The sequence below is a fragment of the Lasioglossum baleicum genome, chromosome 6, assembly GCF_051020765.1.
Source record: "Lasioglossum baleicum chromosome 6, iyLasBale1, whole genome shotgun sequence".
NCBI lineage: Eukaryota > Metazoa > Arthropoda > Insecta > Hymenoptera > Halictidae > Lasioglossum > Lasioglossum baleicum.
The window spans coordinates 12593807-12606020 of record NC_134934.1 but is presented as its reverse complement, the minus strand read 5'-3'; the positions used below and the strand labels follow the sequence as shown (position 1 = coordinate 12606020).

At 47.7% G+C, this 12214-nt stretch overlaps 1 long non-coding RNA gene across 1 annotated transcript; it reads left to right on the top strand.

Moving 5' to 3' along the window:
* Positions 1 to 3450: 3450 nt before the first annotated feature.
* On the top strand, positions 3451 to 5848 carry LOC143209530 (uncharacterized). The gene is made up of 3 exons (XR_013009105.1): positions 3451 to 4291; positions 4467 to 4547; positions 4627 to 5848. It is a non-coding gene; the product is annotated as an uncharacterized LOC143209530 (long non-coding RNA).
* The last annotated feature ends 6366 nt before the right edge of the window (positions 5849 to 12214 follow it).

The following is a 12214-nucleotide window of genomic DNA, read 5'->3' as shown; positions in this document are numbered from 1 at the left end:
GCGCCACACCGCGCCGGCTATGTATTCCGCAGCGTGCCGCGCTCATACAATTTCTGGTAGCCGCGATAATTAACGGACGCGCCGAGGAAGGATCATAGTGTACCGGCGGCCACGATAAAATCTTGATGGCCGACACGCTATCGAGGGACTTGCGCGAGTCATCGAGTCAACGGCAACATGTAATCTCCCGGTTTCTGCGGAGGACGTCCCCTATTCGACTGCATTTTCTCCACGGAAAGAATTCCCCGAGGAAAAGAATCGCTTACCAGGCGTCATCAAAAAGAAACCGTCAGTCGATGCCCAGAGCTTTTTGTCAGCTTTCTTGCGGAGGAACGAGGAATTGTACCCTTGTGTATCAGTTTGCAAAAGTTCATCGGGCTGTGATTGTCTGAATAGGTGTCATAAATAGACTGTGGATTTTTAAGCAAAATAAAATTTGTATGGATCGATTGCAACAAACAGAAACGGAATGTAATTATGTTGTAATGTAAATGGCTATTTGGAATTTCATCTGTCTAATTCTGTAAAAAAATTATAAAATCCGCTGTCTTCGTACATATTTTCCACAATCCATCGAACACAGCGAATCATCCGAAAAGTTCTGCCGTCGAGATTTCAGTCGAAGAGTCCCCGATGATTTCACATCGGTCGAAGCCCGGCGCTAATTAATAACAAACATTTCTTCCCGACGGTGCCGATTAGGCTCGCCGATAAGCGTTCCGCTCGGTTCCCACAGCGCGTTCGTTAGAGCCAGTCTTAGGTACGTAATCATTACCGTTGTTATTATCGTTATCGTCATTATTATACCATGAATAACTAAAACGCGCGGAAGAATCGGCGAAGTCATTCTCGCTCTCATCTGTCCCGGCTCGGCGGTGAGGGGGTGGCAACGTCGCGTCGGAGGAACCGAGAGGAGACCTAAGAGAGTCACAGCTGGAAGAAGGATGAAGAGGAAGGCCTCCGAAGGCCTTCGCGGCGCACGTTTTCATTCGCCCCCCGATTCCCCCCTTACCGTACCCACTCTTCTTCTTCTCGCGCGAGCGTTCTCTATGCGGTCTCTATACATACATGTACGGGGCGCACACAGAGGCACGGTATTCGCCAATTAAGCTCTATTGAAACGGTCAGGCACCGCAAGGTGGCCTCACGCCGGAGACCTCGCCGTTAAATCCAGATTAAGAGCGGCCCATGACACGTTGAATCCGCGGCTCGTCGATCCAGAAACATTTAATTTAGACGTTACCGCCTGTTGCCAGGAGGAGAGATATCTCTTTATTCATGGGGTCTCTCACCTTGCCTTCTCTCTCGGCGGTCCGAAACCATCCAAATGCGGACCGATCGTCGCGTTCTTTACATCTTTTAATCAGTAGACAGACGGATCTTTATGTAAGACAAACACATTTTGTAGCGTCGACGGTTGCCACCTTGGCCGACCGGAGTTCGGAGATTTCTATTCGAGCCCGTAAAGAAAATTTCAAATATGCCTCTCGTAGGTCTATAAAAAACAATTTTATAAAAAAATTAAACCAACTTCGAAAAAACGCACTAAAAGGTATGAAATAATTTCCATTTCATTTATGTGAATACACACGAACTTAAATACAATACAATCTTTTCGGAGGCGGGGAAAATTGAAAATGTTCCAAATGACAGATTTTGCTGATTATGATTTCATTGGAATATGGTGAACTTGGAAATCAGCACGTGAGAAGAGAAGATACATTAATATGTGAAAGCATGTAGAAGAATTTACGGATTTTCGTAATTTCCAGTGTCGAAAATTTTCAATTTTGCGTCGCCTTCGAAAAGATTGTATTGTATTTCAGATCGTGCGTATTCACATAAATTAAATGGAAATTATTTCATACTTTTTAGTGCATTTTTTAGTGCGTTTTTTAGGAGACAGTTTAATTTTTTTTTATACAATTTTTTTATTTTACGCTTTGTAGTAGAACGAACAGAATTTGTAGAACACCGTAGGATGATTTTTCGGTCTTATTGGTAATTTGCAATAAAAACCGCAAAGGATGAAAAAATGCAAAATTTGTTTTCAAGGGACCAATCAGGAGACATACCCTACAAAATGCAGAAGGTTTCGTCCTGATTGGTCCATCCATCTCGGAGTAATCGGTGAACATACATAGAAAAAAAAACGTAAAAAGGCACATACAGATCGAATTGAGTAACCTCCTTCTTTTTCGAAGTCGGTTAAAAATATCATCGAAATCGATGTGACATTGCAACTGTTGCATTTGTTCGACGTTTTCTTCGACATCGTGTGTTCGTGTGTGAATATTGTGTGGCCGATTCTCTTAAACAGTTCAATAATTTATTAGAATGTTTTCGAGAAGAGTTTCAGTTTCCTCATCGTAAATTCCATTTTTCATGTTCGCCGAAGGTGTCAGGGTATTGTTTACGAGCGGCGGGTCTGCGGCTAGTAAGTAACTATCGGTTTGATCTCGAGGAAGCGGGTAGCGCGGGTACACGGTAGCCGGGTATCCGCGCGTTCCGCGTGAACCAGATACACAGCCCGGAGGGCCCCGTCACAGTAAATTATCATTTTCATAACGGCGTGCCGGTAATTTTGAGGCGGCGAAGGCCTACGGCGCGAGCTGCACGGCCGACGCTACTTACCCGAGCATGCCAGTAGGAAGAGGCTATAGTTCGCGGCTCGTTCGCTCGCGATAAGAAAATGGCGATACCTTCCGCGCGGTGACTTTCGCGCGAACCCGCGGATACCCATCGGCGCGATCGTAAATCAACGGGGAACGACAGAGACCCCAGAGGGAAAAGAGAAGAAAGAACGCATCCAACGAGTGAAAACAGCCTCGTGGGTGAAAGATGACCGGGGATTAGCTGATCGATACTCGATCTTTAAAGAACAGGACACCTTTAACGCTGGAAAATTGAATATTCTTATATTCCCCGGGAGAAAGTTACGTCATGCTGCCAGCGGATAATTAACCGGGATCGTTATGCAAATCGACATTTTTCCCGGCCGGTTTTATGGAAACCGGGACAACCACGAGGTTCGTTTCGTTTGGTGAAAGATTGTTTTTTGTATAAATGTCTTTTGTCTCGAGGAAAACGTCTTCTTGTGTGTCGTAAGTCCGCAGGTGTCATAAATCGAGAAAGCAATTTGCACGTGACAGCTGTGTTCGAACGTAATACTATATTGAAGCGCGCTCAAATATTAGTTTGTTCCGAAAATTCGTTTTCGAATAGTGCATAAATCAGAAGCGCTTTTTTAGGGGAATGAATGGCATAGTTTCAAATGAGTGGGGACTTAGGATGTAATAGAACGTTGCTTCTCTTTTTGCCTCGCTATGTCGAGCACGATCATATGCGAAGAACTTTAGATAAAATTCACACAACTATTACAGGATGAAAAGAATTTTGAAGAATTTTAAAGAAGCAAATTTTTGCTATTTCTTGGCCACGTCTAGGAGTATGCAGTAACAAGAGGCAACAAGAAGTTACTCCTTGTCGTTTCAACGTGGACAAAGATGAACGCAGAGTCGAAACTATCCAAGAAGAAATTGGTAGCAAGTTCCGCCTTCGATCTGTCCGAACAATCACTTCTCGCCGGATTAGGTAAGCCAGTGGGCGTCCATAGAAAAAACCTCTAGTGTCACCCCGGAAGCGATGTGACAATAAGTCGTCGAGCTGTCGGTCGCCAGATGCTAATCGAGTCGATGTCAGAGCTTGAGAGACGGTCATAGTGGATCGAGCGGCGTCTAGCTACCGATCGATAGACAACAGCGGTATGGCCGCATGCGCTTAATGATTCTGCCGGTCGTTTAAATCAAAAAGCTTTGCGCCGCAGCGAAATTGTCATGCATTATGCATGTCGGACGCGACGCCGATCGCCGTAAACTGGCATTACGCGTTGTTACGCAACTGTGTAATTAATTGCTTCGCTGAATTTGATATTTCACGGCGAGCCGGACTCGCGGAGCGGAGACAAACGCAGACGAGCGGAGACAAGCGCGTTCGACGATTCCGCTCGTCGCACCGCACCGCGTGAAACCTTTAACACCGATACCAAGACCGTATCCATATTCCTTCGATCAAATTCACTGTGCCGCGCCGCGGGTGGTAGCAACATCTGTCGTTGCCGGAATGCGAGGCTAATTGAACGACGAGTGTTCGATGGTGACGCGGACTAGGATGCGCGGGGTGAAGCCTCGCGGTGGGACTTGCTTCAGGATCGGCTCTTTCCGTCGCTCATTCTACAAGGTGGCCAGTAACTGGTAGTACAACCAGAAGAGGAGTGATTCCACGTTGAAAAGTAAGTGAAAAATATAGAATACAAATTTTTTCGAGAAAATCGATTTTGAGGATCCGTCAAGGTCGCGTGCTTCGCACGCCTGTCCACCGAATTTTCAAACTCGGTTTCCTTGAAAATAAATTTCTTTTATTTTTTCGACTTATATTTCTTTTTATGCAGAATCACTAAATTTCAGATTGTACCACCATTTGCTGACCACCGTATTGCACGAATCATTTGACTCCTGCTTCCCACGACCGATGCAGAACATTCTTTTGTAATAATTCGCAAACTAGTTACAACCATCCCCTAGAAGTAATCATCCTGTTCATCCTGTATCACCGGGTTGTTCGCAGGGAGGTGCCCAAGCTGCAATACCGGCAATGATTTTTGACCTCCAGGTGAGAACTCCGGCGGCTAGGGTATTCCAATCGCGAGAGCCATTGTGGTTCCGCTAGTACCGGAGGGCTAACGTGGAAAATGAAGTAGTTTTCTTCTCTGACAACGACAATCGCTCGACTGCCCGGAGCGTTCCACAGCAGTAACAGCAGCACCGGCAATAGCAACGGTGCAGAGGCTGCAGCCGCAGCAGCTTCCTTTCGTCGTGCAGGAGGGATCGAGCAGTGCATTACCCGTTAGACATGGCCCCCGCGCTGATATATTGACTTGGACAAAAAAGCGACTGTTCTTCTGCTCACTGGCACCGCGGTTGCTGCCGCCGCAAAACTCCTGCCCCCGTCCCCCTACGTCGGGCCCGACTCTCTTCTCTTCTCGTCTCGCTTCGCAACGCGATGCAACCGGCAGCCAAGCCGATGCACACACGACCCGCGAGACGAAGAACGATCTAACGTCTAATGGAGTTTTCTATACGGCCGCGTGGGTTCTTTCAGCGATTCGATACAACCTCCCTCGACGGCTCAAATTGGTTTCGTGCCACGGAACTACCGGAGATGCTGACGGATCGGACTCGATTGGCCACTCGCGACTGGTTATTTAACTTTATTCGATTTTAATAGCCGGCGAATGAGCCCCGAGACACTCCGGTGGGGTGGTTCCACTCACATTTCGTTCCTGTGTTTCACGTTTTCAATACCATTTTTTTTAAATTAAACATTTTAAATCTCAAACGAGATGATGCACAATATTAACTTGGGTCAAAATAAATGTGACACTAAAAAAGGACAATCTCAATTTTATTCGTAAATATTTCCAAACAAATTGCCAAGGACGAACATAAATTATATGTATTCACCAACCCCGCCTCCCCAGAAAACCCATCTAGCAGAGCAAGTTGTCAAACTCCTTATAAAATCAAATTACTCAGTTAACTGGTCCCGCCAGCAAAAAGTCAAAAATTATACCGTTCACCGGGGTATATCACCTGGCCGTGCAACTACCCTCTACGACCTCTACCGATCACTGAAGATTACACATATCTTCTTCACAGTTGATCTTCGACCGAGTTAGGGTTCTAATAATAATGGTCGAGTGTGTCGGTTAAGACCGTTCCATCGGCAGCACGTATTATTCTGCGACCGGCCTGGAAAAAGGTAGTAAAACGTTGGTACGAAAGAAGTATAGTGGTATGTGGGCGGTGGGGTGGGGGCAAGGATATAGGGGAGCAAGAAACATAATCGCGTAGCGAGTGGCGGCAGCGGTAGACCACGGGGACGAGGAACCTATTATAGCAGCAGCAGCGAGAGTAAAAGAGTCCGGACAGGTGAGATAATCAACCTGCACAGCCATAGCTGCGAGCAGCCTCGCAGTAATCACTATTCGTGCGCACGGTGTGTCTTTTAATGCTTCGTATGACTCGCCGCGCGTATTATGCCGGCGTAGCTGCCGGTTGCCATTGCGTTCGAAAGTTTCCTTGCGAACAGCCTTCGACCGATCCGCGCGGTTTTCCTTGGCAACGAAGAGGACGATCGGTTTGCAGTGCACCGATTCACCGCGAACAGCTCTTCGCGAAGTAAAAGTCGCATCCGCGATCGGCGCAGTTTTCGAACGTAGCGCAACAATGCAGCGGAACGTAGTCGCCGGGGGAGCCGAGGCCTTGAACAGGAACCGATCCTCCTCGCGGACGATTATGCAGATTCTGGCGAAGTCTCCGCTTTCTTGATCTCTATCGAACGATCCTCGAGAAATGCACCGATGCAGTTTTAATATGAAAGTCGCGAGCAGATATAGTCTCGCGCGAGTAGAAAACGATCGCAGATACCCACTCGCCAGAAGATCGGCGAGATTCCCGGAAAAATCATAAGTAATTCACGAGCCGGGGCCGTGCAGCATTATGATGACAATAGTCAGCGTGAGAAAGTCGGACGAAATGCACGTACGCCGCGCCGCGGTTACCGAGACGGTGCATCGATAATCGGCCGCGAATCACGATTTCCGCGCGTTACGCGTCCTCTTTAGAAAACACGGCCGCGGATAACCCACTGACATTATGGGAAAATCCGCGGAGAAGCGACCCTCTTACCTGGCTATAGTCCGATCATAATCCGCTGGCCTAACCGTTGCCGATTTTCTCGGCGAGGGAAAATCGATTCTCCACCCGCGTTCTCGATTTTTCCTAACAAACTGCCACATTTACAAGATATTGTGCAATTGGAACATTTGTTTTACAATTAATCTGCAATATTATTAGGAGATTATAAACGTGTAGAAATTGATCGGTTTCGGAACTGATGGATTTCATGTCGAATCGACTTTTGTTTACATTATGCGTTTGCAAGAGACATATAGGTAGGTGTGCTATGTACTTTTACAATGAGTCTGTAATGTTATTAGGAGAGCATGGTCGTACAGAAATTGATTGGCTGCGGAGGTTACTTTCGTAACTGAAATCCTAGTACGAATTTGCGATGTTTGCAACATTGAATGCTTCAACATATTGATCACGGGGTTTTCATAACACATTGCAACTCTCTGGTATTTATTTTATGTACCGTGTTTACGACTGTACTTATGTTTAAGACTTAGATTTTTCATGAACTAAAATGGAGGGTTTACCAGTCTCGAAAAAATTATTCTAGCAATCCAGAATTATTTACAGACCGAAATCTCATTATCCGAAGGTGAGGAGGGGAGGAGATGGCCTCTCGAAGCCAGTTGATTTTGCGCCGGCTATAGCGTTCCGGGTTTTTTCCGTCCCCGGTTTTACCATAGCCGGGTACAATGGTGGTCGACGAGTTTTCTCACGCGTTTCCACGCGACGGCTCATTATTCCTATCCCGGGACGTATTTTATCCGCTGGTATGTTTGATATACGAGCGAGCCGGGCTTTTCTCCTCGGCGAGGAAGGACCACGAATATAATCCTCGAAGAGGTCTGTCGCTTTCGCCTTTCGCGGACGTGCGCGTGCACCCAATATTTTATTGGCCAAGGCGTAACGTCCGGGACCGCAACAATGCCCGCACCACGGGCCCACCGTGGGCCCCTGCGCATTGTACCGGAGCGCGAGTGTGGTCCGCTCGATCGCTGATTTACCGCTCGTCTAATTTGTAGGCGGCCGCCATTAAACAATCCATAAATGCGTGCGCGTAAAACACTCCTGAGTTCGGCCGAGCGTAGCAGCTCAGATTGCCGGAGATGTGCGTGTACCAGACCGAACCGACGCACTTTATTCATATTCAAATGGACGAGCTTTACGAGCGCGCGAACGGGAGTGAGAACTCGCCGAGCGAGTTTCGACCCTGATCCTCGGGGATCGAGACGGAATTATTTCGTGCGCACGATTCCACTTCATTTCCTGGAAAGAATCGCTTTTTACAAGCCAGAATGATGATCATCGCGCCCGGTAGAAATGGCACGATCGATCCAGCTACGAATTCGCAGGAAAAAGTAGAATTCCAGTCGTAGAACATCGTCGATACGTTTCCGGAACAAGCGGATCGAGACGCGAGCTCGCCGTTTGCTACCAGCACCACGGTCAGCCGAGAATTGCCCATAAACACCATTACGACTAGCGGGGGCAACTTACAGCGTGCTTTGCCGGACTTATGACGCGGGCGTGCTTGAATTAGGTACTCGTTACCAGTATTACGTTTCAACCACCTCGTTCGCTCTCGAACGAGCTCTCGCGATATCTCCAACACCGTTTCGCCCGCGTACCACGGTAGTGCAACAAGAGAATGATGGGGAGGGACGTATCGGATGAATCCTGAGACGTCCGGATGTCCATTCCCTCCCCCGATCGACCTTGGATCCAGTATCGAACGTAGATCACCGCCATCATGGTGTCCGATGAGCGTTCACGATTCTTGGAGAAGATTTTTAATTAACCAGCCAGTACAGTTTTTATTACCGAGGCATTTGTGGCTGTTAAACTTCGTAGCTTTTGCGTCATTTTGCAATTATTTCACCAATGTTCTGCAAGTATTGCGAGTAGTAAGTTTCATGCTTTTATCGTCAAAATGAGCCTTGGAAAAAATTCCAAAAGGACAAGGTTTGCACCCGAAAGCCTGGACACTGAAGCTGTACGAAAGTTCGAAATCTCCAAATAGCCAAGCGAAATAAGAGTTCATGAATTATCGACGGCTGGAAAAAAGGACAGGATTAAAAAGTGGCTGTCAGCGGCGAGGGAACGTCGCGTTCTTGCTCCAACCCGGCAACCGTGGCAAGACGAGGTATTTATGGACGAGGAAGAACGATAGGCCGATCATTTTAATACTGTTCCCAATTAATTACCGAGCCAGAGAGCCGTGGGGTCTTCGACCCAACACGCGTCGACCTCGCGCTCCAAACCTGACCGTATGAAAATTAGAACGACGAACCTGCCGACGCGCCGCGCACCGGTCTGGGTTAATGGACCTGGCAAAAAGTGCCGCGTCGCTTCCCCAGAGATCCTGACCCATCGGAATCCTGCTGGATAGAATTGTAGATTTCTGTTTCGAAACTTCGGAACGGAATCCACGTTCCCACGGGCCAATGGTGAGCAGCCGATTTCAGTTGTATAAGTAAAAATAAGATAATATTCAAATCAATTACAACGGGCTTGTTAAGTAGCGTTGAAATAACATCGATCCAGATTGTAAATAAAATCGATACGATGTCAAATAGGCATAACAAATTGTATAGACCATTCTCGCCCACCAAGACTGCAACCACGCGTTCCAATTAATGCCCGAAGAACAAATACGCGAATTCAATCATAAAGCATCTTTTACCGCCTTCGGTATCCCAATACTCCACAGGGCGTCTGGTGGCATATGACGCCCACGGCGCACGATTAGTACAATTCTCAAGGTAATTAACGGAACGATAGGTTCTTAGGAGCCCGGGGGGCCATTAAATAAGCGAGCTATCGCGCAAGAAACGTGAAATCGATCCGTCCGTGACTAGACAGAGCCCGGTGAGCGAGAGCTACTACATAGAAAACCGGCATGTTCGGCCGTATACCACACGCGACAATCCTAATTACGCATGGTATTATTTACTGCGTGGTTGCGAGGGTCCGGTAACCCTGTCCGAGGGTTGTCGTAAACGGAAACGCATCGGCGAGAGCCATTTAGCCTCCCTCTTTCTGAGTTTTCACGCAATCCTCGTGTCGCCCGTTCTCGGACCTCGTTCTCTCGACTCTCATCTCCGCTTTTCTTTCTGCTTGACGAAGGACTGCAGCTCGGTGGTGCATCCTGCAGCGGAAACCGCGGTGCACATCGGGCTCCTCTGGCTTATGCGACTAGACGAGGACTTTTAAGCCACGGTCCCTGAGTGGCCGGGACCATAGACAACTCGCAGCCGACGCGTAACGCGACGTGGCTTATTGCCAATGCATTTTAAGTAGTCTACCGTACGGGACTCTTCTCGCGCGCATTGTGCACCTGTGTTGCCCGTGACACCGGGCCCCGACAGTGAGTTACCCACCGCCATCGGATTGCGCAGGATCCTCCGACACAAAAGCCCAGACACACCGAGCAAACGTCATGATACGACGGATTATGGACGCCCGATGGTATTATTATTGGACGGCGAGGCGATCGCGCCACTAGCAACGATAAACACGGGACCGCGAATGAAACGGCCGCGAGGAGAGGTTTATGAGGTGTGTAATTGCGGAGAAAAAATCGCGGGACGAGCGACGAGAAGCTGTTTTCTTTGCGTTTTCTAACTGCCAGCCTTTCCAGGAGGAACGACGCCGTCCAGGGGCTTTTTTATTCGGAACAAATTGGACGATGCCGGAGAAAATCCGTTTTATGGGACTTCCTGCTGCTGTATGCTTGGTAAAGTGATCACACTTTTAGTTCTCTCGTTTATTGGCATTGTTCTGTGCGGTTTTGGGCTTGGAAGGGTGTTCGAAAGTTGCGATTTATTGGCAATGAATCTCTTGATTATTTTTCTTCCTCATCTCCTATTATATCGTTTTCTGCTGTTGTGTCATGGTCACTAATGTGAAGCTACCGATACCCAATAGACAGTTGTTGAATCTTGATAATGTTGACAATAATTATGATCAAACCCATCCACATATCAATCCAGCACAATATTTGTAATGTTAATGTAAAATATCTGTGAGTCTTTCAGGATTGAAATAAAAATACCAGCGTGTAGATGGGAAGGAAAGTGTAATTTTACTGGAAACATTTCGCTGTTTATTGTACAGGGTCGGAAAAGAGTTTCTCGAGCGGTCTGTCGGTGAAGGAGTCGGAACGGAGCCGTATGCAAAGCGGCCGGCCGATGAAGCCATTTTGCTGGTGGCTCTTAGAAATCGCGCGACGAAATCTCTGACTTTAAGTAAGCATTGTATGGTAACCAGCATAGAATAATTGTATGATGCTCGCGAAGCAAGCGGACGCCGCTTCACGAATGTTTTTATTTCCCGCGGCGCGGCGTTGCTCTCCCGTGTCGCGATTGATGGTCCTCGGGAGCGATCCTGTAATCACGACGCTGCTAGTTTATGCAACTGGATTTTCATTCAAATCCGCGAACTGGGAACGGCCAGCGGCCACGGGAAAATATTACTATCGATATCTTCCCAGAAAAATCGAAAACATCACTTTATGTAACGTTCTATTGCATGCGCTGTTGTTAGCATGGAACAGCAATTTCCCAACTTCTCAGTTCCGTTATGCTGCAGTCACGAATTAATATGCGATGGGAGGTTAAAATGGTTTCTGACGATCTTCTTACAAATTGCTTAGACCAGATCCTAATTTGACTCATCATATTTCGCGCGAAAGAAAAATTCTTCTAATATTACTAATTATATCAATTACAAAAGAGTAAGTAGCCGCAAGGATGCAATGCGCCACTTGTAATGCACCCCTGCTCCTCTCTAGTATAAATTCACCGCTGTCCCCTAAATTTCGACGGTCTCTCGAGCAGGCGACGCGGAAAGATAGTCATAACCCTAAGGACCAGCAAATGGGGGCAACCGCTCGATTTTCAAGGTAAAATACCATCGACCTCCGACACGGGGCAATTTTTAATCCCCGGGCTGCCCGCCGATGAATCACTCTACGATCTCCTCCGGACGCTGCTACCTCGGTCAGCCTCATTTCGTTCTCATCATCAGAATCCGTATGGCCGGGGGTCGTGAGCTCATATTTCTCGAGCATTATGCCCGGACAGCGCATGCACACACATCGCGCCACGTGTGTGGCTGCGACCGCGTAAGTAGGTAAATACCGTCGGCTACCGATGTATGTAGCTACCGTGAAGCAGGAACACGAGCTACATAGTAGAACGACGTCGGTGGGGCACAAAGGAACCCGCCACCATAAAAATTTCAGCTTCGGAACCAAACGATAGACCGTGTAAACGCGCTCCCACTGCGAGGACCACAATGGCCGGACGAATGATCGCCGCAATGGGCTTCCGTAACCTCTATAATGCATCTAAAAGTCGTGTCCGCTATTAATATTACAGTTTCGGGTGGTATTGTGCCGTCGCTATCCCCTAATTGCAGTCTTTGTCAAACCTCCGTCCGGTTGGATGATACTGGAC